The sequence below is a fragment of the Cyanistes caeruleus genome, chromosome 7, assembly GCF_971803275.1.
Source record: "Cyanistes caeruleus chromosome 7, bCyaCae1.hap1.1, whole genome shotgun sequence".
Lineage (NCBI taxonomy): Eukaryota > Metazoa > Chordata > Aves > Passeriformes > Paridae > Cyanistes > Cyanistes caeruleus.
In genome coordinates, this window is record NC_141707.1 from 29,569,177 (window position 1) to 29,594,842 (window position 25,666).

Below are 25,666 nucleotides of genomic sequence, written 5' to 3' on the forward strand. Positions count from 1 at the left end.
TGAATATTTTTGCTGCCCCTGAGTATCCCAGCACACTTTTTTAGAATTTATTTTATATACTGTGTTTTGATGTTAAACATGCTGAGAGGGTAGAGCCTCTCTGCTGGTGGAGGTATCTGCAGCTGAACTGTTTCCTCAAAGAACTTCTCCAAAAAACTCAGCAGTCTCTGTGCTCCCGCAAACACAGCAAAGCCTGTGCTGGAAATACTTAAGCTTGTAAAGCAGAGTGAACACAATTCTATTGATAGAAAAACCCACTTTATTGAGATTGGAATTTCCTTCTATAATCTCAACAATTCTGATGAGTTTTTGCTGTAAGATTCAGTGGTTAGAATAGCTTTTTCTGGGAGAATGAGGTTATTTTTTCTGTTTGTCAACAGCTTTCACCTGAGATGCTGGAGATGGTTAAGACTAAATGCACAAAATCCTAAGCCTTATTCCTTGAGCTAATCAAATGAGTGTGATAATCACTTGAATGTTATCTATGACACAGTATCTTGCAGTTTTTGCTACAAAAACAGTGAAATGACCAGATTCTGCAGTCAAATATCTGCGCTTTTTATTTTGTTTTGTTTATTTTGCAAACCAGTTGTTTCCCCACCAGTGCCTAATTTCCATATCTGTGTTTGGCTCAAGCAATAAGGAAAGGTGCTATAAGGTGTGGCATGGTAAGAATGGGATTACGATTTTATTACAGTGTTCCCCACAATCACAGAAGGCAGAATTTGATTATCTTGTAATTGGTATCTCTCTGGGGTGATGCATTTCTTAAATCCTTGTATGTGATGGCACTATCTAGTTACACTGAACAGATTACCTGCTGATTGCTGCTTCTGGGATTTACTGATAATGCTGAATGCCAGAATCTTGACTGTGAGTGGAAGAATTAATTTCCACTGTCTTCATTTACTTTCTAGTGACAGTTAACGCTGTATCTAGATTTCATTGTTTCAAAGCATCAGTACTAAGAAATCTCTTTAGAACAGAGTAGACAGGATTTGCTGGCGCTTTTTACCTGTTGCTTTGATGGCACAGGGAATTACTTTCCTTCTAGCTCAATATCTTTGACTTGCTGTTCACTCCTAATAATGCAGCCAGGTTTTACCATCAGAGGCACTTTCCCTCATGTGTTTGGAAATGGATGTTACCTCTAAGGTCAAAACTGCGTACAAATTTCTTTGGTGTTTCAGAAGATTTTCATCCAAGGATTTTATCTTGAGCTTTTTTTTGCAACCTAGCTGACAGAACACTTTTTGTTTCTTTTGGGATGATAAACTCTCTTGGTGTTACTTCCCACACTTTAAATTTCATTTAAAATATAAGATAACCAAATGCGATGAGGAGGAAGTAGGGCCAGGCACATTCAGACCTGGTGTAAGCAGTAGAGTGCAACTATTTACTGAAGAGCAGTGGCAGAACTGAAATGGGCCCCCAGAAAAATCCCTCTTACAAGCTGGCTCCCTGGCACGCCTCCTCCCCTGGTCAAAATACCACAGCTCATGTGGTATTGGTTGCGAACTGGGTTGCTCCTGACGGATCGTGCAGGGCTTTGGTAGTAAACAGTGAGTGGTGGGGATGAATGGGGCTGGGGGGTGGGGTGGGAGGGGAAGGGAAGGGGGGAGTGATATATTCCTGCCGCCGGGAAGCAAAGCGGAACCATGCGCCCGGTATCATTGCATAACAGATGATGTATTGTACAGCCTGTACCCTCTCCTAAAGAGCAGAGGTGGGCACGCCAAAGAAGGCTTGAGCCTGGCTCCTGGTGAGTGCCTGGCTCTGGCCTGCCTCCATGGCTGTGAATAAAGACAAGTTAAGGAAGAGGCAAAGGGAGCATGCTGGCATCGCCGTACTCCCCGTTACTCACAGTAACGAGATTGTTGTGAGGGTGAAACAAAGCCTCGCTGCGGGCAAGGGACGGGCTTTTCTTGACACAGAGTGGAAAGCCCAGGAGACCTGCTCTCCCCAGTGTCTCCCTGAGGGTCTCGGAGCCTCCTCTTCTCCAGGCAGAAGGGTGGGAGGTCTAACAACATTCCTTCAAGGACATGGGAACTTGCTGCCTTTTACCCCTTAGGAACCCCAAACACCATCCTGCTTTCTAGCATCATGTCCAGGCTCTAGCAGCTACTGCCGCCTCAGCCCAGGGCAGCAGGACCAGTGTGCTGCTCCTTCCTGCACAGCTCAGACCACAGCTGTTCCAGATCAGGGTTTGCAAAAATGCAGCTCATCTTCAGCCTTAAACATTTAGCAATGAACAGAAAATGGGTCTGTAAAAAAATCCCAACAAGATACAATACAGAGGGGATGTCTTTTCCCTCTTTGTGGCAGATCAAACACATTTATCTAAGGTTTTAATTTCTTTTCCTTTCACATCATAGTGAGGATCTTTAGCAGAGAACGGAACAGCCGGGTGATATATTTTTGGGTTATAACTTGAGAACAAAAGCTCATTAGGACTCAAAGATTTTATATGGATAACACCACCCACGGTTACTTTAGATAGGGTAGAAATGTTTTTATGCTTTAGGGCACAAACTAGCTATTAAATTACTAGGGAACTACAAATATCTACTAGACATATCGATGGGAGTGCAAGCAGAACGCAGAGTACTACATAAAATAATTACATACAGCACAGCTAATATTAGATCACATGAAAGTACATGACTGTTCTATAAAAATCGTTTGCCTCTCTGTATTGGACATTGATTGAGGGTGGCATTGGTGTTGTACAGGGAGATGCTGACCTAGCTTTCAAAGCTTCAAAACCTTGTAGCCTCTGCCAGCATTCCTCGGCACGGCTGTGCCACTGGAACTGCCAGAGGAGCCAAGTTTCCTCAACTAGGAAAAGTCCTCTGTTTTCTGTGGCTAGGTAGAATGTAGGAAACTCAAATGAGAGGAGATGGATTATCCATCATGCTGAGGACCCACCAAGCAAGCGTGTCCTTGACGTGTGAGCCTGAATTGGGGTCGGTGACAAGGACAACTCTGACATCATATGAGTCATGTGAGGAGGGAGGGGTGTCGCTGCCTCCTGACGGGGGGACGCATCTGTTCCACGCTAGCTCGTGAGATGTGAAGAGGTTGCAGTGCTAAGATGCACATAGGGAGAGTGGGAGTGTGCCGCTTAGCAGGGCTTTTTTGAGTTTGGGAATCTCATCGGAGCTGCCTCTCTTCTGCTCTGTGATTCCCACCCCTCAGGCGCAGGTGGTTGTTGGGCCAGTGCTGGCATGGTGGCAGAGGGGCCAGGGGCCAGGCTGGTGTGGGAGAGCACGTCAGGAAAGTCAGTGCCAGATTTCCCACCTCTGTGGGACTTCAGAGGTCTGTGTGTTGTCCTTCAGGAGTGCCTGAAGGATAATGGAAGAAAAGGTTACAGAAGGTCTTGTAGGGTGCACAATTATTAATTAATTTATTAATTAGAGGGCATACCTGAAGTAGCTATCTGATGTTCCCACTAGAAAAGGCACAGTTTCATTTGCTAATAACTGCTGAGCTGAGAAGTCAGGGCACATGTACAAATAACACTTTCTAAGCTGCCATGTCTTTGTGCATCAGTGCTGTGCACTCTGTAAGGAAACATTCTTCTGAAGGGAAAAAACCTAATGTGTGAACTATAATTAAGATTACCTAACAAATTACTCCACTGACAAGTGGGGTCAGTTCTAGATGCGGAACTGTAAATATTTTATTTTCTGACTTAGTTCTTCAGCTTTATTACATGGTGTCAGAGAGCTAGGTCCTGGGAAAAAGTGGTGAAACAAAATGTCTTCCCTCAAGTACTTTAGATGTGTGCAGTGAATACACATACCAGCGTCACTGGTAGTTACAGTTAGGTTTGTATTGGTTTTGTTTTTATATTTTCTTAAGGTTATTACCTGAAGGCTAATAATTTTGAAGAAGACGAGATGATAGGCAGCATAGGGAGGTCATGAGGGTATGTGTTTGCACATCGAGCAGCAGGAAGGTGCTGAGGTCAGTCACTGTATGCCAACTGAAGTGCAGTGGTTGCAGGAGGGCAGTTCTGGTGTGAAAAGGTTAAAAAAGCAAAGGAAAGTGATGAGACATTACATGGTTGGTAATCTGAAGAAAAGGGAGCTGGTGGGGAAATGTAAAGAGAAAGCTGACAAGGGGTGAAGAAAAGACCATTAGAAAGTCTTTGGTGGAAGTTAATGAATCAAAACAGAAACAGAGATGTTGCTGGGGCTGAAGTGGATATTAAGCAATACAGAGGGCGGTGATTTGTATTTGTGCCTGAGATTAAGAAATGACAAGGTGTAGAGGAAGTACAGAGGATAATACAGATGCTGCTGGGAACTACTGTGATAATTCCCCTACTGTGGATAACTGGAAAAACCTGGAGCCAGAGCCCTCAGCATTTGTATGCAAAATGAATGCTACTTGACTTCAGGGGCTTGACCATTGCCCAGCATAGCCATCTGAGTGCAGAATGGAACAGATTGGTCCATGACAGTAAGAATCCTACTCCCCCAAGTGTGGGCGGTGATTTGGGGATGCTGTGTGGAGACTTAGGGAGTAGCCATGCCTGTGTCCTGTCCGTAGGGTTTCTGTTCTGGTTAGGGCCTGGGAAGTGAACTTCGAGGAGCAAAACATCTGAGGGCGAACTTGACCCTAGATGCATATTCTGTAGTATTTTCTTCTACTCTGCTAGACTTCCACAGAAAACTCATACCTAAGAATCATTTGTATACTTTATTTTTTACTGTGAAATTTTTCTGCCATATTTTACTTGGGAGCATAAGCTGGAAAAGTTTTGGGTACAGCTGAATAGTATGAAAGGCACAATTTATATCTTATCAAAATCAAGAGGTAATTTTGTGGACCAAGTGAAAAGACATATGAGCAAGGTAGGGGCTTTGGTCAGGTGAATTTCAGGGGTTGTGTATGAGTGCAAGTATGACAGCTTCTCACAAAAGACTGTTTTGTGTACTGGAATTCTCACTGAGCTCTACTCTAAAGTGAGCATCTTAAGTACTCGTAATACACTAACACCCAGTAGCACAACTCATACTGGGACCCTGTTGCTCTTGTCACTTGTCATGCAGGGTGAGAAACAAAAGCTTCTTCTGATACATTGCAGACAGCATAGAATAAACAAGTGTGCTTCTGACATGTCCTAGCTGAAAGAGCAAGCCAGTGGGAATTCCAGGGATTTACAGCGCACCTGATTATCTGGGATTTTTTATTTGTCTCTCTTGAGGTTTTAAGCACACCTCTGGACCTTAACATGCATATTTCCCCCAGTCTGCTGCTGGTGCCCTGTTGTACACCTCTACATACGTTAAGAGACAGGCAAGTCACAACAGGCTCAGCCTGCTCCACTTGGCAAGGGCCACTCCATGGTCTATCCAAACAGCTTCCTTCTTCCCGGCAGCCCTTTGCAGGCTGCTTCACGATGTTGGCTTAGTGGCACAAAATCCTTGGGCCTTAAAATGGATACAATTTACTTCTCTTTCTCTCCTCTTTCTCTCCTCTTTCTCTCCTCTTTCTCTCCTCTTTCTCTCCTCTTTCTCTCCTCTTTCTCTCCTCTTTCTCTCCTCTTTCTCTCCTCTTTCTCTCCTCTTGCTCTCCTCTTGCTCTCCTCTTGCTCTTCTCTTGCTCTTCTCTTGCTCTTCTCTTGCTCTTCTCTTGCTCTTCTCTTGCTCTTCTCTTGCTCTTCTCTTGCTCTTCTCTTGCTCTTCTCTTGCTCTTCTCTTGCTCTTCTCTTGCTCTTCTCTTGCTCTTCTCTTGCTCTTCTCTTGCTCTTCTCTATATTGTAGTCTCATTTATAGAATTCCTTCTTCTCTTTTCTGTTTTCTCTGATTTTCTTTGCTGCATGTCTTTGGGTCTGGACTGCATACTTACACAGGAAAATGCTGGAAGTGGCCACCTGTAAAGAGGTCACAGTAAAATGTGAGGGAACAATGAAGGTGTTTGGACTCCTCTTATACAAAGATCTTTCAAACAAATAGCCTTGAGAATTTTGTTACATTTCAGTCCTGTATAGAGCCCTAAAATAACCCCCATAAAAATATAGCTTCTGCTTTAGTGGCTCTCCCAACACTGATTTTCTTATTAATCTCCCTAGCAATACTTATAAAAATGCTTGACTGTGGTTACGCAGATTGTCTGATGTGATCACTAGCAATTATGCTAATCACAGTCTTCTCACAGTTCTTTCCCATCTGTTTTATCCACCTATGGATATTTAGAGTGATATAAATGATAAGAGAGGCTCTGATCACATCATGCTCTCATTTGCTTGTCAATGTATGACCTCAGATTTTGCATATATAGACTAGGCAGAGGACAAGGAGTGAGAGAAAGGAAGTTACACAGTACTACCATTTTCTGTGGAAGAAGAATAAATAACTTTCCAGGGATGCCTGTGGCAGAGCTGTAGATCTATGGCAGGCCTTTTGAAAACCTTTTCATACAGGTATGAAGCCAGGTAGGCTGGGCATCAGTTAAAGGGGGCATGGGGAGGAAGACAGCCTCTATGCTGTCATTTACTGAAACTGGAGAGAGGAATGCAAGGACAAGGAACAGATTTTGTTTGCCTGACCCTCTGATGTCACTAGCTGTGGAGGATAATAAAGCATTATTTTCTTTGCTGTGTGCCTGAAGAACTGAAGTTTGCCAAGTGCAACTGGGTTAGTGAAGACACACACTATTCAAAATGCCAGCCTCAAAGAGAGAGGTGGAGCAGCTGGCACCTACCCCTGAAAGCAAAGGGACAGGGATCCTTTCTCCTACGGGGAGATCTCAGTGGTCCTCCACACTACACCATTGCTTCTGCAGCCCTGTGACAGTGCTGCCTCTCAGCATCTGGGGAGAAAACAGGATGACCAACAGGGCATGTGGCTGTAATATGTCTAAAATTGTTAATGTCAGGGCAGTAAAGCCTTTCTTTTTGGGGGAAGGAGGCTGAAGATTCTGCAGTGGCATTTTGGCCTAAAGATCCAGACTGGTGAGAGCTGCATCACCATCTGCTGGTATGGGGACTGCAGAGAAGGGGCGCAACAGGACTGGATAAGAAGACAACATATTTTTGGGTGGTAAACTCTCAAAAACTCTTGGCAGCTGAAAAGAGCTCTGTGCTTTCACACCTCAATGCCTCACTAACCTCTGATGCTAAACAACGAACAATGAATGAGATCTCAAAGAAGCACTTGTTTGTAGGATATTGCACTGCTTCAGGAAACTGAAGCAAAGGTTTATGGCATGAATTGCTGTGGTGAAGGGCAGTAACTTGTTTCGAAAGTAATGGCCTGCTCCTTTTCCCCTTCATAAATTTTTCCTATCTTTATGTGGAGACTTAGTGCTTGGGGGAAATGAAGTGTGGCCAGTAAAGCCTGGACAAGGAAACTGCTGGAGTTTCCAGGTGGAGATGGGATCTGCTGCTAAGTGGAATCCTTAGTATGTCAAAAGTGTCTCAAATCCATGAAAAATGCTTTAGAACCTATTTTTCATTACATTTGACTGCATACAAATGATGAACTTCTTGAAACAGGAAATGTATTTTCATTATGTGTATGGACACACCTATTGGACTGGGGCCCCAGCTCTGACCTGAGGGTGTAGATGCTACCTTGATAAATGACAATTACTTTTCTGAAAAACTTGGATTAATCTCGGACACAAAAAAATGCAGCAGCATTCACTTGGAGATCATTTATGGCTGTTGGGGAGAAGATCATGCTTTGCTGGAATATTACCTGTCAGAAAAGGACCCCTAGACCAAGAATCTTTCAGGGCTGGATATGACATTCTGTAAAATCATATCCGTCAGGAGATGCTTTCCTGCAGCAGATCCAGGTCCGTGTCCCATTTCCGGCTAATACAACACACAATGGGACTACAGATTTTGAAGGAAATAAATTCTTTCCAAGCAGTTGTCGAAACTGTTGAGTCTAGGGAAATATATAGAGATGGATGGGATATGTCATTCTTAGAGGGATGAGTTATTTAAAGCCAGTCTGGGGTATGATATTCTTAAAGGAATGAGGTATTTATTAACAGACTTACATATTCCTGTAATGATTCCAGTGAGAACAATGAAAATTGTGGTTGGGTAAACATAAATTTAGAGTTTAAAGTTAACTTAAGCTTGCAATTTTCAAAAGCACTTAATGTTGACTTAACTGTGAGCTCTTCAAAGTTAACAGAAGTTTTATGCCTTGTGTGAGTAGAAAGAAAATGACTCTGATAGAGAAAGCTTCTGAAATCATGCTCTAAATTCATAAATATATACTTTCACTATATTTATGATATATCCCTGATAGATGCATATTATTCTAAAGTGGATGCTTTTTTTCGAATGAGTCTGATACTTCCCTTAAGAGTAATGGAATTTGAGGAAAAAAGAAATCTTAAACCTCCTTATGGTAAGGAATATGTCTTCTGCATCATACAAAGAGCTTATTGCACCAAAGCTTTAACATAAATAATTTAAAACTAATAGTTAAATTCATTTGTTAAATGCCTAACTATATGGTTAAGTCATGGCATATCATATATAGTCTCAAAATAGTGTCTGGGTGTTTGCAACAAGCCTTAAGATACTCAGCTGATAGTTAAATCCATAACATATGCCCCACCTGGAAAATGTGGCCCTGAAATAGCTGTTTGAAATTAAATTTCCATGTGAAGTCTGCCTATTTTGGGCCTCATCTCCAGCTGGAAGACTAAGATTAATTTCTTTGAGAGTTAACTCTCTTACCCCAGCTGAGCATTGCATCCAAGACTTCTTTTTGTCCTTCTGGTTAGCTGTGATTTTTAGAAAGGCTTGGTTGTGCTTGGTCAGTGAGCACTGGGAAATATGTAAGATACAGAGCAAAATCAAAGTTGCTTTAAGGGGAAACTTGTGAGTGAAATCTTAGTCCTCAGAAAGTCAATTGGAGTTCTGCCACCAATTGACATGGGGTCAGGATTTTATCCCTTAACTTCTCTAATGTCTTTACTTCAGATGACTTGCTGTCTAAGTCTTTATGATACACTAATGCTGGTTTATATGTTCTGAAGATATAGTGCCCGGTAAAATGTAAGATGTAAACCTAGTACAAACCTCTAGTATGTGTTTCTGTTTTGTCTTCTTCAGGCATTAAAGGATGTGTCTTTTTGGCTACTGCTCTGCTGGAGCTGAAACTTTCCCAAAACTCACAGCTAAGCAGTTCAGTGTGTGTTGCATGGGACAGCTACAGAATTCCAATTACTGCAATGGTGAGTAGCACTGAGACATGTAATCCTCAAATTTAAGTCATTAAAGAAGCTGTAAATGCACCCGGGAGCATTCAGAACATAAAACAAACACATTTAAATATAAATATAGAAAAAGACCTTCAGGCCACAATACTGTCTGTCAGAGGCACTCTCTGTCAGAGGTATTATTTGGTATTTGTTTAGTGTATCAGAATGATTTGCAAAATGAGAATTACAGCCCTGTTTCATTAGTCATTATAAAGTGCTTGCAGACAGACTCTCAGAAATCTAAGATATGTATGCTAAGAAAGCTGCTGCTGAAAGCACGACAGAGGAGGGACAGAAGCATTCAGGGCAGTTCTCACATGTGTATGTCTTTGTCTTATACACTACTCAAGCAAAGATCAGACATCCTGATTTATCCTTTAACCTGCTCATCAACCAGCTAATTTTCTGCAGTGTCTGTAGCAGAAATAAGTCTTGAGAAGGGATTTGGGGGAAGATTTAAAGACGGATTTGAAACATTTGGCAACTGATTGGTCAAATTTTCCATTACTGACAGTTGACCTGTGACTTCTAACTCCTTGTGCTGACAAGAGGTTCAGATTAGAATTTTTATTTTTTTTTTACCAGAGGCATTACTATGGTTTTGAATGTTATATAGATATGTGTTATACAGTGTAACTTGATATTTATGCTGGTCAGCAGTAGTCTGTGGATATGAATTTAAATTAGATTATTAGATGTTGGATATGCCACTAAATCCCCACAGTGAGGCAAGAGCTCTGTGAACACTGCATGTAGCTGTACAGATACTTGAGTTTAGCTGAGTAATTAGTGATATTTTAATCTCTTATTTTATTATATATTATATATTATTTTATCTCTTCTGTGAAAATTGTAACATTAGCAATATATCATGTGTCTTTGTTACTATCACCACAGCATTTTTTAAAGAAAAATACAGATTCTTTTCCTGATAGCAGCTTCTCAACTAAAAATCAGGTACCTTGAAGTTATGAGCTATGTAGTGCTATTGCTTGTGTCGCAGTTTTAGCCTGGATTCTTTGCAGTATTCTTTCTGTGTGAGACAAATAGAGAGAAAAATTAGTAAGTTTGTTTAGAAAGCCTTGTAAGCATTTCCCCTCTTGTGGGGTATGCTTTTCTTTTGCAGTGTTTCCTTTTATTTACTGAATTTGTGTCCTGTGTGATGAGTTGACAGCAGTTAGATTCTTCAATTGTGCTTTATTTTAAGATTTTTCACTTGCAGCCAGTGAAAGCTGAATTGAACACCTTAAAATTCTAAATGCATCGTTTTTATTATCGTGGTTATGGTTTAAGCTGTTTTGTTTTAAATGGCAAAGCCTTGCCTAGAAAGATGTTGCTGTTCTTTCAAAACCCGTGTAGTGATGCCAAGTATAAGGACCAACTTGTGGCCAGTAAATGCAGCAATTTCTCCCAGAAATTCTCAGCATTAGGTGCAGAGATATTTACTCTTGTATGTGGCTGAAGATGCAAAATTAGTCACATACCCAGAAGCCACATTATGCCTTCAAACTGTAACCAGATAAGGGACCCAACACATCATCTGCCTTCTAGACATGTTTCCCCTCTGTTTCCAAACTCACCTTACTCAAAGGAAAACTTTATGGAAGAGGAACCTAATCACAAGCTTCATTATATGCTTTGCCATAGCAGGCAAGTGAATAAGCAGGGTTCAGAATGGGTTTTTTCGGCTGAAAACCGTATGTGCTGATTGCAACTTTGTTAAATACATAAATAACTGGAGCCCTTCCAATCAGAGCTAGCCAAACCTTTTAATCATATACAGAAGTGTTCCTCGTGACATAATTATGCTATCCAGCCTCATTCCCTCATTGGGAAATATTCTGTCAAACAGTAAAATAATTAACATGGATTTTAAAATCGGCATTGACATTCTAATGTCTAATTAGGTAATTGTCATTGGCACAGCAATACCTATTAGGAGCATGCAATTTGTGGAAGGGGTTTTGATGGAACAGACTGCAGGTGCAGATGGTCTAACAGCAGGACTCTTACCCGATGTAAACAAAGGTATTTTAATTAGCCATGTGACCCTGATCATTGTTAAAAGGTAAGGGCTGCGCATTCATCTTCCCACCAGCTACTTCCTGGTCCTTTCAAGGGGAATGTTGAAATATCTTGACCTGTGGTAAATTACGCACAGACTTGATTGAAATTCTCTTCGAATCTAATTATTGTTTCATTTGGCTTCTGGCAACTTTAGCGCTATATTGCAGTTGGCTCAGAAGTCTTACCTACTTGCTGGGCTATTTTTGGTTTGTAGATCTCAATTGCTAACCTACACAAAGATACCAACTTTTGCTTGGTATACTAGGGAAGACTTCCAAGATGTTGGAGTTTAGTTTTCAGCTAGTGTATGCTGGAACTACTTAAAAATGTGCAGAAGACCTGAATTTTATAAAATTATAAAAATCCCTTGCTCGTGAGTCTGCATGTAATTCAGCACAGATCTTAGCTAAATGAAAATTAATTGGGAAAACAGGAATGACCACACAGCCTCGGCAGCAATGAATAACCTTGAAGCTTGGAACACAAGAGACCTGATGAGCTCCCCATTCTCTTTTCATCAGCTGTGGGAGAAGCTCTGCATATGTTAAGTGTTCCAGAGCAGAGGTTGCACCTGGTATCTGGAGTATCTGGAGGAAAACTTCACGGAAACTTTGTGCATTTCAGTTTTCTTATTACTGCAAGGCAAACAAAAAAAAAAAAGGAAAAGCACCTCTATTTTTTTTTCCCTCTGGAGACCTTTATTTTGCCTAAATTATATTATAATTCTTAATTTTAGAGTATATTTTGCTAATACAGTTTGGCCTTAATAATGTTCAGTTTTTTAGCACTTAATCACATAAAACAGTCACGTGTTCTTCACTGCAGTGATGTAGTGCTAGTAATGAATTGGAATTGCTCTTATGAGCAAAAAAAAATGAGTATTTGTAGAATTGGGGCCTTTAGTTGTACAGTGCAGGGTCTATCTCTGTGGTTTATTTTCTGCAGTGTTTTACTCAATGAATTGCAGATTACTGATCTGCAGCTGATATTGAAATACACTGAAAAGAATATATTTATATATCTTCCCTTTTTCTCTGTTTTTTGGGATCTGTTGGTGCAGTGACAAAGCACAAGCTCTGACTGACAGTAAACATTGGCTATTTAATAAACATTTAATAAAAATTTGCTAGGATGAGTCTGGGCCATTCTGAGAACTGGTTTAAAGTATGTGTATTGTTTTTTAGGTTTTACAAAAATATAAACTGTAAGTATTTTGATTATAAATAATTATATTACCTAATTTTTTCAAATTCTCAAGCAGCTGAGATGCATGGGAACCCAGCAAATACACTTTTCTTGAAGACAGCTGCAGTGGCTGTTCAGGCATATGATTTCTTTAGCATATGAGAATCCAAACAAATTTTTTTCCCAGTTATTTGATTTGCTGCTGTTTTTCCAGTGCGAGGATCTCTGAGGTGCTGAAGCATCTTTGGTTATTTCATGAGGGACTTTTTCCTTCTATGGCTTTATAAATGATGCTAGACAGAATCTTTAATGAAATATGTGATGGCCTTTTGACTTTGTGTTCAGATTCCTCTAGAGCTATAAAATGAAGACTCTTGTACACCTGACACAGGTGATAAGTGCAATAGTTTTAGGGGTTTTTTTAAAGCTATTCAATCCAAGCACAGAAACATTTATTTTAGCAATGGTGAAATATAAACTTTTATTGTCAGGCTAAATAACTTTGGGAAAAACCTTTCATCTTGTGAATTGCATGGGATATGTCACTGCTTTCCAATCAATGTGAGTGTTTTTCCACTTCTCTCAAGCAAGTGCCATGGAGACCTTATTGTTTGAGTGTGAAATAATGTTTGCTAATGCGTTCAACCACCATGATAATCCTCAGGTGACATGATGACCGTCTGTGCTTAAAAATAAATAAATAAAAGCTAGAACGAATACAAATGATAAACACACATTATATCTCGCCTACTGGTGCTGGGGTTTAATTATGGGGAACAATTACCTACCATCGTCAAAGGATTCGCACATTAATAACATTATATAGGGATAATGTCTTTCTAAGCTGCTATAGCATTTAAAAGCTGGTACTTATGTTGCAATCCAGATTCCGTCTACCCGTCAGTCCTGTCTGGATTATTGCTACATTATGTAATGTGGTCTCTTGTGGTTTTTTTACTGTGTAATTAACATGTGGGTCTGACTTATCCAGTCCACTCTAATAAACCATCCTTAATGAGTGAAATAATAATAATGATAATAATAAATCCTACATGATTTCTGAGCTTCCCGGTTACTCTTGCTAAGACGTTTGTATTTAAGCAACATGAAAGCTCAATTAAATATATATGTATCTAATTCTGTTCATGTGCAGTAGTCTTCTGAGAACTTTTCTTTGGTTTTATCCAGGAAAAAACTAACTGCATTGGAAGGGCAAAGTAAATTGACAAACTTTCTAACTCTGCATTCTCTGCTGCTCCTTAGTCCTGCACTTTCACAGAGGAGAGATACACTAAAACCCGTCAAAACTTAATCTCTTGCATATCCTTCTTAAATATTGTGTTTTGTGCTCTTCCCACTGTAAAATCTGTTACTGATCTCTCCTAGGAATGAGTGAAGGATTTGTGACAATATTACAAAAGCACAGGTAATTAGAAAATCACAGAAATACTGCTGGTTTCATTTTTATTTTTTTAACTTTTGCTAAAGGCACTGCTTTTTGTGTCATTTTTAGCACACTCATTGAATGAGTGGAGTTTATTTTAGAAGCAATATGACTTCAGTGGGTGTCAATTTTCAGCAGAGGAAGACAAATCAGTGGCTTGAGTTAATGATAGTTGTTAATTTTCAAAAGTTTTTGGGGAAAATAAGAGCCATAACTTACTCATAAAGAAATTATTCCTAAGAGTTGACCATTTTCTTTTGCACTGTAACTTGCAGTACAGGTTACTGTAAGCAAGTGTGGTGTGCCTGTGCTGTGAAGAGCTCTGTCTAATTTACATTAATAACTCCTGTGCTTTCTGCTGAAATTAAAGAAGGGTTTTTCTTGGTATTTGCTTTATGCCTTATTTTTTCTATGTTGATGCATTAATAACTCAGATAATGATGCATTGCCATGATTTTTATGGGTACTGGGAAAATCTCTTCTTGGCTTATTACAAAGTTAAAATTGCAAATATAAACAGAATGTATTGGTTTATAGCTGAACTACAAACCATGGCATATCTCAATGGAATTGAGATTGATTCCAGAGGGGATTATTAGCATATATTACATATATATATAATTTATGCCAGCTCTAAATTTGCTCTTGGATTTTAGGGGTTCTACTTGTATTACCCACTGATACTAGGATTTTTTATTTTTTCATTTTTTATTTTGGATGCCTTTAAAATTTGCCCATTCTCTGCAAATATCAGCCTGTAATTGGAAGCAGAGCTTTTAAGAAGATAACTTCTGATTAAAAAAGTTTTTTCATGAAAACTTGCATCAGCCTGCATGTAGAAATCTATGTACTAACGTAATAATGTCTTAATATAGATACACCTGAATTCAAAGGATGCTATAGCATATAATCTCTTTTTACATTAAGTATAGCTTAGGTAATACTTTCTCTAGGGATATAGTTTTTGTTGGTTTTTTATTTTTTTTTTTAACCAAACCATTTTTAGCCTTCAGAAATTTGCTAGTGAAACATTATATCAATCACCCTGAAACTGAAGGTAGAATGGTGTACTTTTATCCAAATTGCTTTAGCAAATATGTATGTGTTAGCTTTGTATGGCAAGGTTATAGGAAGTATCTTTTATTAGAACAGGGAGAATAGCTGGCAGAATAAAAAGGACAGTCTTAAAGAGGAAAAGAAAACTGCCAAAGAACACTTTGGAAACAGTTTTTAAATTTAATTTCATGTTCCTCTATAAGAAAACTTGTAGGCATAGTTAGCACCTGTGGAGCAGAGCTGTGGTACTGCTGAGGGAGGTGCAATATCCTCAGTGATCTGTGACAGAGGAGGCCAGCACCTGTGGGACAGCAGAGTATAAAATCATGATATAGCATAGAATGAATGCTTGTATTGAATGCATCAATTTTTTTGGCTAGTACCTACTCCCAAGGTTCAGAATGGTGCTGCAGCAGTGATGGACCCAGGCATCATACTTCCTAATCCACAGGTAGTTACAGACCAGCTCTCTGAATGAGTGAGAATTAACATTTTAAATCAAACTACCCGGTGTGGATTGAGACCATCAGACAAACTACAACACACTCTTTGAAGATGAAGATAGGAACTAAAATTCCTGACACAACTGGATACCAAGAAGCATGGCCCAATAGATACATTTGATTTATGGCATGCTATAACTTCCTTCATTAACCTAATTCTGTAATTCATGGGCTATAAAGTACCTACTTCTTTTCTTCTGCTGAGGGAGAACCCATTACTATCTCTCTCCTCCTTTCCCTTTCTTTCTGCCCCTCTCTTTGCAAACATCCTCTCTGTATCACTGGTGCTAACTACCTTTTATTTCAGAAATGGTCTTATAAATACTCGTCTTAATTACACTCTAAGCAACTGTTCTCAACTCGTTTTTAGCTTTGAAGTCTGTTGCTTCTATTTCAGACAAGAAATAGAAGAGGACTCGTATGCCCAAAAGCTTGTGTTCTCTCTAACTGCACCAGTTGGTTTAACAAGGGACATTGCCTCTAACTACAAACTTGTCTTGCCTCATTTCCATGTAATTGTGGGCCTTCCTGGATAATCAGGGTTGAGAAATTTTAGATGGAGCCATTGCTTTATGACAGACACTTCCCTGCTGGTAACTAGATATGTCTGATCATTATCAAGCTTACTCCAGTGTATCTTGACTCTGTCCTCAGCCCTGTAGCTGTTGTGTAGCTTTATGGGATGGATATACCCTATTCTGAGGTGCATGTGTATATGGTTCTGGAACTGGTGTTTCTCTTGCTCATGAGCATTTATTTTTACTACTGGGAAGATGGGCTATGACTGTTTAATGACTTCTAGGGTAGGGTAGGATTAGCTGTATATAGGGTACTCACTTTGTACTGTTATGAGTTAGAATAATATTAACACTGCTCGTTCAGGGAGATGATCTGTTCCCCAGAGAGTATTTCTAGTGAATGAAGACCAGTTATAGGCTGGTGAGATTGGGTCTCATGATTGTTCTTCTCATTGAAAGTATGATGGTGCCTAAGGGTTTGGGTGTCTATTTTGCCTTTTTAAAATGTATTCTGGATGATTTCTGACACCATGATATAGGTCTAGTGATTTTTACTAATGGTAGTTTGTAGGCTGCCATTTCTTATGCTGATCTGATTTACAACTGTAATGATATTATGAGTCTGATACTCTCTAGAAAGTAGATTTTTGTGAACTGTACTTTTATGGGAATAATTCCAGTTATACTTTGATGAAGAAAGGGTTCTTACTGAATTTATGGTGGAACAAATAAAAGAACAAAAACTTTTAGCCCTGTGTGTGTGTTAGTGTCAACCTATGGTTGCTGCGGTTACCAAGAACTACTTCTTTGTAGTGGGATATGAAAGAGTTGAGGTTACATGATCATTTCAGTGCTGGTTTCCTAGGGTCAAACAAAGTCAGTTTGGGAAGTTAAAATGTAAATTTGTTAATATGTTTGGGTTTGAAGTCTGATGGTTGGGTGTTGCCTTCTAAATGCACAGTAGTATGCTGTCACGGGAAGGTAGATAGAGGATGAAGTCACTGAAAAAACCCAGCTGTATGTGAGGCTGTAGGATGTTTCTGTGAATTTTGCTACTGTCTTAGCAAGGATGTCATAGGTACCTATAGGTCTGTAGACATTCCTTGATTATACATCATGAGGACCACGTGACAAGTTTGGGGGATGAGAATGAGAAATTAGAGTACTGTCTTTTCTAGCAGTTGTCCAGAAGTGGATCCAGTAGTATTGGTCTGAGCTCCTAAATGAATGAGGGACTACAAAGTCTTTGTTAAGTCCCTTGCAGTAGATAGGATCTGCTAGTCTTATTCATGCAATCCTTGCAGGTTAACATGATGGTTGCCTGTTCTTTGACTGAATCAAAAGGATTCTATAAACTTTAAAAGTGATGAAGGTAGGAAAGGGATGTCCAGAAGTTCCTTTATCCTGGCTATAAAAGATATCTTGGATATATGATTGGTTTAAAGAAAATATCCTTTAATGTTCCATATACTTCTGTTTTTTTCAAGCAAAGGTAGAAAGAAGGGGTAGATTCTCTGTGCGGAAGTGTACATCTATGGAGAGGTTTATTTGTTATCAGTTTAACAGGTTTGACAGTCTTGTGCCAGCTGTTGAGAAGGTACTCCATGGTCATGGGCATTGCAGCTTTGGGTGAGGCTGTAGTGTCTTGCCCAGTCTGATGGTTGGTGTGGTTTATTCTGTGTACTCTTTCTATGGTGGTATGCAGAACAGTAACAGAAATTGTTGATGTGTTTCTTATCTTAATATTGTGATTAAATTTAAATGACTGGATATAATCTAATTGTGCACATATTTAACTGACTTATCTACTACAGTAATACTTGAGGATTTGCCAAGGTTGGAGCCCTGTGGTTCTTTGCCAAGCAGCATAAAACCCATTCCCAAAGAGACATTGCTCTGATCTCTCCTATCATTGTTCCTCAACATTGTCTCTAGTTTTTACACCCACTTAGTGTATACAGATCTAAATTAAAATGAGAACATATCAGGGAATGGCTTGTTTATTACTTTGTGTTACAATGCTTACTGTAGTGGAAATTCTGCTTGCTGAGATCTCTGAGGACACCAGGAATACAAACAATAATAGTACTGAATCATGGAAAGTTACCCTTTCATCTGTTTGATATTTACATTCTTTATGAGGGAGAGACTCGGCCAGGCTCATACTTTTGCATTGTATGTGAACAAGCTTTTGCTGGAGTTCTGGCATTTTCAGTTGGTGTCTTGCTGCTTGCATCGCCTCCTGCACTTGCACTGCTCTGACAACTCTGCAACAGCTCATATCCACAGCTGAGTGAAGAAAAAGATACAAAGCCTAGAGTAAGCAGAGAAGTATGGACTAAGGATGAAGCTGTCATGGACCCAGAGAGTAAATCCACTTGTCTTATTCCTGTCTTGGTCCTGTGTCAGGGAGCAAACATGCCTGGAAGTGATGGGGACCATGATGCAGCCCACTCCCACAGGCGCCTGCTGTGAGAGAGGGGTGAAGGGGGGCCAGTTTTTTGCTTTCCTTTGTGAAGGTGTTTCTACTCAACTAAAGTATCTTTCAAAAACTTTTTCTCAGACTCCTCTATAAAGAAGAGAAAAATGAAACAGCCCAGTCTTCTTTCCAAAGATACCTCTATAATATATATATCTATACACACAGATGAATAAAGATATCTATTAAAATAAAAAAGTATTTAATTTATGGAAAAAAAGCAAGTGTTTTTATCCTATCCATGGGCCTCACAGATTCCTCTTCTCCCTTCTCTCATCTTTCATTTGCTTTACAATCATGAGAACACACACAGGAGGAATCTCCGTGGATTTGGGCTCGGGGAGTTGTTTGTTTTTTGTTTTCTTTCATAGTTGTGTGGGCACACAGCCATGAGGTAAGCACCTTCAATTTTAATTTTTTTTCTCAGGTTTACCATTGGTTTATGTCCTGCCTATTTAGTCTGTATATTTACATTTTTTTTCTTCTCAGTATTTTGCTATGTACTGTTAAGTATACACAGGCAATAACAACATTGGTCCATAAAACCATCCGTGAGTCTTTGTACTGAACACAGAGAAAATTCCTGGGAAGTACAACAGTCAAAATCATGCAAATTACCAACTGTAGCATCATAAAGATGTAATTACAGGACCAAAATGCCAAATTTTCATTCCTCTTCTGATTAGTTGTTGGAACAATGAGTTATCACAAGATTGCTACTTGTTAATATTGGCAAATCAACAGCTGCTATTCTTTGGTATAATAATATCACTCAATTCTGTGATTGTCATGTATCTAGTTTTACATCAGAAATGATTATGCCCATTAGGATTAAAGTCATTATACAGTAGGATTAGAATGGAGCATGAATTTGGATAATAACAGTGTTAGTGTCACTATAGATTTCAAATTATATTAATTTCTGTCAATATGCAAAAATACATTAGAAAATCTTTTCACACTAGAAAACATTTTCACAGTGACTGGGACATGTGTTTGTTTCCTGGTAATAGTATTCAGATGATATCCAGGCTATAAATGAAATAGGATTGTATAATTTACTGTCTGCTCATAATAAGAATATGCACTCTGTCGTCAAAAATTCAAGCGTTGTAGAAATGATCCCATCTTTGAGCAAATGTTGCAATTACTTCAAGCTGTCGAAACTCTGCTTCCTTTGAACAGAAGTGTCCAGAGCAAATACTGTAACAATGAATCTTTTTATCATTCTGCAATCCCATTTGTGATAAGAGGAATTCCTTGGGGATTACTTTAAATTCTGTACATTAGCAGCAGTTCCGTGGGTTAAATCAGATAAAACGGGCTCTTATCAGATTATTAGTCACATTAGGCAATTACATTCTTATCTCTTAGAAATAATTCGTGCAGCCTTGGTGCTTATTTCTCCTCATTAGAAGAGGCTAATTCCTGATTAAGATCTTTTGCCTTCCGTACAATAAACCTTTATATTGGATTTGCCACATAAATTGAAAAATACCTTGCGGCAGAGAGGGACAGCTGCACTTCCCTTTTAAAAATATACCTCACTTATCACTTAAACATTAGCCATGCACATTTGCTGCTTGCAGTTTGGGACTGAAGAAGTCAGCACTCAAGCTTTTCATCAGCATCAATGTTAAGGGCCTCCAAGGCAGAATAGTTTTAGGGGACAGCGAAAACAAACATGTTTTTATTTAGTTTTATGGAATTCGGTTTAAATTGCATGAAAACTGAAGAAAGGGAAGAATGTTTCACACACCATTTGCATAATGATCATAAATACATTGCTCTGTGAGCAAACCCACCTGTGGGATACCTTCATGGTGAGCATCCTGTGCAGTGTCAGTGGGTGACGTCGGCTCAGAGATGGACCCCAATCTCTGATATGTGTTGCTCTGTATTTTTGGAAGTTTTCTGCCTACATGGTGCCACATGTATGGAGCTGGGCTTGTTGGCAGCTGTGTCTCAAACACGAGTTTGTGTTTACTGTAGGAACTGGATCAAAGTTGTCGCGCTCTTTCATGTAATTAACTCAACCCAAAAGAAATATCCAATCAAGTGATTTACTTCAGATAAGCAAGGCACTTGGGAAATATAAATACTTCAGTGGAAAGGATGCATGGGAAAAAATGAGCGTCAAATTGCTCCATAGGTATGCCATTCTTCCTTTTCTGTCATCTGTGTCAGAAGCTGGTTGCTGAAACAGATACCTCCCATTCCCACCCTTTCAGGAGCATTTGCTTTTGCAATCATTCCATGCTACACCATCCCTACTGCTGTTCTTTGTGCACCATCATGTATAAATCTGTTTTACACTTGGAGGCCTCAGCCTGCGTTATGTGCATGCTTGTGTGAGAAATTAGTACAGTCATTGTTGCTTCATTATTTTTGTAAAGGATTAGAAAAAATGTTTCCCTTACTAGAACTGAGATGATGGGAAGTTTTCAAAGACAAGAATGTCCAACACCTAACTCCTATTAAAAATAAATAGGAATTAAGTGTCTACCAGTTAGACCTGTGAAAATCTTTCTGGTGGTCTTCAGGACTGAACCAAATTACATTGAAAACCAGAGGGGAATGTGTTAGTGGTGAAGTGATTGCTTGAGACAAAGTGTTGCCTGTTGGAGGTGGTCCTGAGTGAAATTTTCAGTGTCTGTCTGTCTCTACACCAAGGGATGTCATATAAAGTTTACAGAGCACCTTTAGTAAGAAGTTCAGTGCAGTTACTGCCCAAGTATTGCTATGTGCATTGCTTCCATTTAGTTTTCATATTTTGTAAGTGGTGTTTAAAATTCATGCCTAGAGTTCTATTTGCATATGTATCCACTCGATTGCATGGGGAAGGCTAATAGCTACTTCTTCCCAGAGCTCCTAGAAGACAGTCCTGTGGCAAAATTTGAACCTTCAGGGTTGTAGCCTCTCAAAGTACAAAAGGAAAACTGCATTTGATTAAGAAACTGATGACTTGTGAAAGAGGCTAGAGCAGTTTCTTTCACAGATTGTAGGACAAGGGTAAGATGTTGCACAGGTGTTCAGGTGCCCAGCTGGGCAGATCAGGACAAGGACTTGAACTTGGGTTGCCTTTGTCATGCAATGGCCAGAGAGCATTGAACCTTTCCCTTTCTCTGCCCAAAGCTCTGTTAAAACTCTCCTCAGAAAATGTTCCCTCTGGGACAAAATTTCTTTAGGCAGAAATGTTTGACTTAGTCCCAGATGTGTGGTGCCACACAAGCCCAGAAGCTCTGAAGATGCACAAATAATTTCCACGATAGTCTGCACACTTAATGACATTGTCTAAATAAATCAGAAATAAGAAAAAGGAAGTATTATCTTTACCTAGGTCTCTGAGATATAAAGATGAAGTGATTTACCCAAATCTTAGGAAATTTAGGGTAGATCTGAAAAACTGTGCCCACATCTGCTATTCTCAATGTTATGCTACAGATCTGATTCTGTATGTGCAAGTGTCCCAACACTGTGATTTGGGCCAGCATGATTAAAGGAAAGGTCTGTGGCAATTGTGTCCCTCAAGTGATGAGGCTGAAATCATTGCTCTGAGCCTGGATGGCTCTCAGGCTGCCCAGTCCCTTTATCTCCAGCTATGAAATAGAAGAGGGCTGGGGTCCTGAAGTTGCTCTGCCCAATTCCCAATTGTCCAGGCAGTATCTTCTGGAATATCAAAGCACTGATGAGGGGCACACAGAACTATTTCTTAAACTATTGTAGAAGGAAAGACTTCCATAATGGTAAAGTCTTGGATATTAGAAGTTTTTACAAGTGGAAGCTGACTTGCTGTTATCTAATCTCCACTTGAAACAGAATAACACTAAATTGATCAATGGAATAGTAGATCTTGGCTGTTTCCCTACAGTTATTCTTCTACTTCTCTGGGTAAACGTGGTTGTTTGCTGACCTTTGTTTTGCTGTAAAATAGATAAACAGGTTCTGCTTGTGGAATACTTTTATTATGATTATTATTATTGAGACTTCTGTTCAGGCCTGGTTCCATTTATGAGGAGAGTCTGGTGGAGCAAAACCAGCTTGACAGGGTAAAGGGGTCTTGAGCAAGCTCCTGTGCTGAAGCTAAATGCTTGGCTCTTACTCAAAAATCAAATGTGAAATATTAGATTGCCTAAGGTGTGATAGAGTAACCTCTTTTTATAATAACTATAGTATTTTTCTCCGCTGTGGTATTTCACAAATTCTATTTCCCTGTCTTTTTGAGAAATGTGGTACGGGTAACTGAACTACATGAGTTTGTTAATCTTCTTCAGCTTCTAATAGATCGGCCTTGGACTGCAATAGGGCTGATGGGAAAAAAAAAGAAAGTCTCTTCAAAAGCTTTGATAGATTTAATTTTTCGTTTTCTTAACTAAAAGAAAAAAAATAAAAATCAGAGAGCTGCTACTTTCCTGGAAAGCCTGTTAATTTCATTGGAAAAATCCCAAGCCAAAACATTTCAATAGGAAATTCACATATTTCTGTTTGGGTTTTCTCTCCTACCTCCTCCATTCTCAAGTTGCTAGACTCAAATTGTTCTTTTCTATATGTCTAAAAATGAAGTTTCCTACCAATGGGTGCTGTTAGCGTCTCTGCAAGCCTTCTTAGAGGTGTTAGATGTTGATTTCTAGGCCTTGCAGTAGCAGGCCAGGATAGCAAAGAGCTCAATTAATGTGGCCATAAATTTAGAACACTTATGAACTCTATTTCTTCCTCTTCTCATCTAGAGTTAGAATAATTTTCTTTCTTAAGTACAAGTATTTTTAAAATGTGCTTAATAAAGTTATTTTTGTTCCCTGGCCTTTTCTCAAGGTCTGATGCTGAATGAGAAATGGGCAGCTCTCTAGGAACAGTACATTGTAATGGCTGCTTTGCTGCAGAGGGATTTGTGAATTTTATGCCTGTGGTTACTTGGTTTTAACAAAGTCGGTCTCTCTGGGACCAGCAATTGTAGTGTAAGCATAATGGGCACTTGTGACATAAGGAGAATTTATGACAAGAGTAACAACCTGCTTATGGTTCTTGTAATAGCCTATGAGTTCATATACCATGACCTGCCTTTGAAATCCTGTCAGATGTGGGCTCAGCTCTAAAATATGGAACTTACAGTGCTCATATCTTCTACTTCTCCCCATGACATTACAAGGGGGAGAGAGAGAAGTGTACCATGTTTTCTGATCGCTGATTTAATATTACAACCTGTGCATCAAGGAGCAGTTGGCTACTTTCCAAGCTCTTTATGGGGAATGGAAATAGTTGTTTCTTCCTACCTTGAATCTATCCCATAACCAGTGACAAAAAGACAACAGATGAGAAGCCTTGCTAAGGGATGTGCTAAACTGTTAAGAACCATATTGGTCATAGGGACTAGATGGTCACTCCAGGGAAGGCTGTCTGCTGACTCCAACTTCCATTCAATTTGATCTTAATCTATAGATTTTTCCTTCTGTTTCTCATTCCTACCCACAAGATCACTGCCTGTTAATCATGAAATGATGCCTGCGTATTCCCTGCAATTCTTCACTCTTGGAAAACGTGTTGCCACATGGAATGTTTCCAAAGCTTTAATTTCCTCAAGGATTGCCAAAATATAACTTAATAAGAAAACAGAAATATAACAATATTTTGCTTTCCCTTTCAATCTAATTCTTTGTTGTTGTTGTTTTTAAATCTAGAATTTTTAGCCCTGAGTCTCTCAACACATGTAGAAATAATTGCCAAAATGCAAATTTGCCAGATTAGAATGAGAACAGCATAAATTCAGTGGCAGACCACAATGATCCACAGCAATCTGTGGACTAGCTGATAGGGGTGTTGAAAATCCTGGAGTAAAGCAAGTTAATAATCAATAGGCTTATGTTTGCTACATAGGGATCAGAAAATCAAAAAGATTACAAAAACCCCAAAAAACCCGCTGGGGTTTATTCTGTGCTTGAGCAAATGCGTGAGTCATCCTTTAAACAACCTTCTCACTACATTTTCTATGGTTCAGTGCTGCATGATGCTTTATAATAGAAAATTCCTGTCTTCCTAAAAGACCTCAAATTCTGTTTAATTTTCAAAAATAGTTATTGAATATTATTGCCATGTTCTCACTTGTTACAAAGTATTTACTAAGGTGGGTTTTGTGAACCCCTCAAAGTTTCTCCTAGGAATTTTAAACATTATAAAAGAAATTTTTAAGAATTTTATGTTTGGTAGTTAGGCAAAAAATTGAAATAAATGTGCAAAGTTCCAGTTTTCTCCAGACAAAGGCAAGTGTTATTCCCACATAAGCTACCTGAGCTGTTTAGGGTGATGATTTTTGCATATATTAGGGCAAAGCTATAAGACATGGTGATAGATGATTTTTCTTGATGGCTTTAAATTGATTTATAAAGAGAAGGAAAAAAAATCCCGACAAACGGAAATCAATCAAACAACAAAAAAAGCTCAGATCTGAACTAGAACAAATACTTCATCTTTCCACTTCCTGTAGCACTGTATATTTAAAACATCATTACTTATATTCAACTGGGTTTTTTCCAATATCACTCATGGAACATGGAAATTCTCCAGCTGACTTCACAAGATTTTGGCTTGAGGCCTGATATGGAGAAGTGGACTGAGCATCTGCCTGAGCTCGGCAGAGCAGTGCCTGAGAGGAGGCAGCCTGAACTTCAGGCGATGCTGTCTGATGACCTCTACAGTCACACGGTGGGAAACTGATTTACCAAGGGCTCAACTCGTATCTTTGGCTGGGTTCTCCCCCATTTGTTGATCTTTAGCCTCTTTCCTCCTTGCAAGTACTGTGGATGCTGAATGTAGCATTTTAGGGCCATTTCAGATCTTCCATTCTTGAACACACTGGAAACTTTACCAGTAACAGGGGTGAGCACCTACTGAGTCCTGGTGCATGGGGTGAGCACTGATTTATAAGGGTGATAACAGTATGGTGCATGTAAAGGTCTGCTCAAGTCAAACTTTACAGTAGAAGTGATCTAGGGATAATTGCTTTTATAGCCATCCTTACAAAGATTTTAGTGCTCTTAAACTCTTACTTGCTTAAATGCAACAAAAGTTCAGTTGTAGTCATAGCTGTTTATTTTACAAGGCAGTTATAGGTGGATTTTGCTTCTGGTCAGGTTTGTAAAAAACACATGCTTTAACCTTAACTATTGTGTTGAACAGA

General features: G+C 39.3%; 1 protein-coding gene across 2 annotated transcripts in view; it reads left to right on the forward strand.

Annotated features, from left to right (window-relative positions):
* The window catches only part of GLI2 (GLI family zinc finger 2), a 383,459-nt gene that overhangs the window by 78,466 nt on the left and 279,327 nt on the right, over window positions 1-25,666 (forward strand). For both annotated transcript variants that reach the window (XM_086897659.1, XM_086897657.1), the window contains one exon: window positions 9,095-9,216. The gene's annotated coding sequence lies outside the window, so the exon portion shown is untranslated. Of the gene's footprint in view, window positions 1-9,094; window positions 9,217-25,666 lie in introns of those variants that run through there.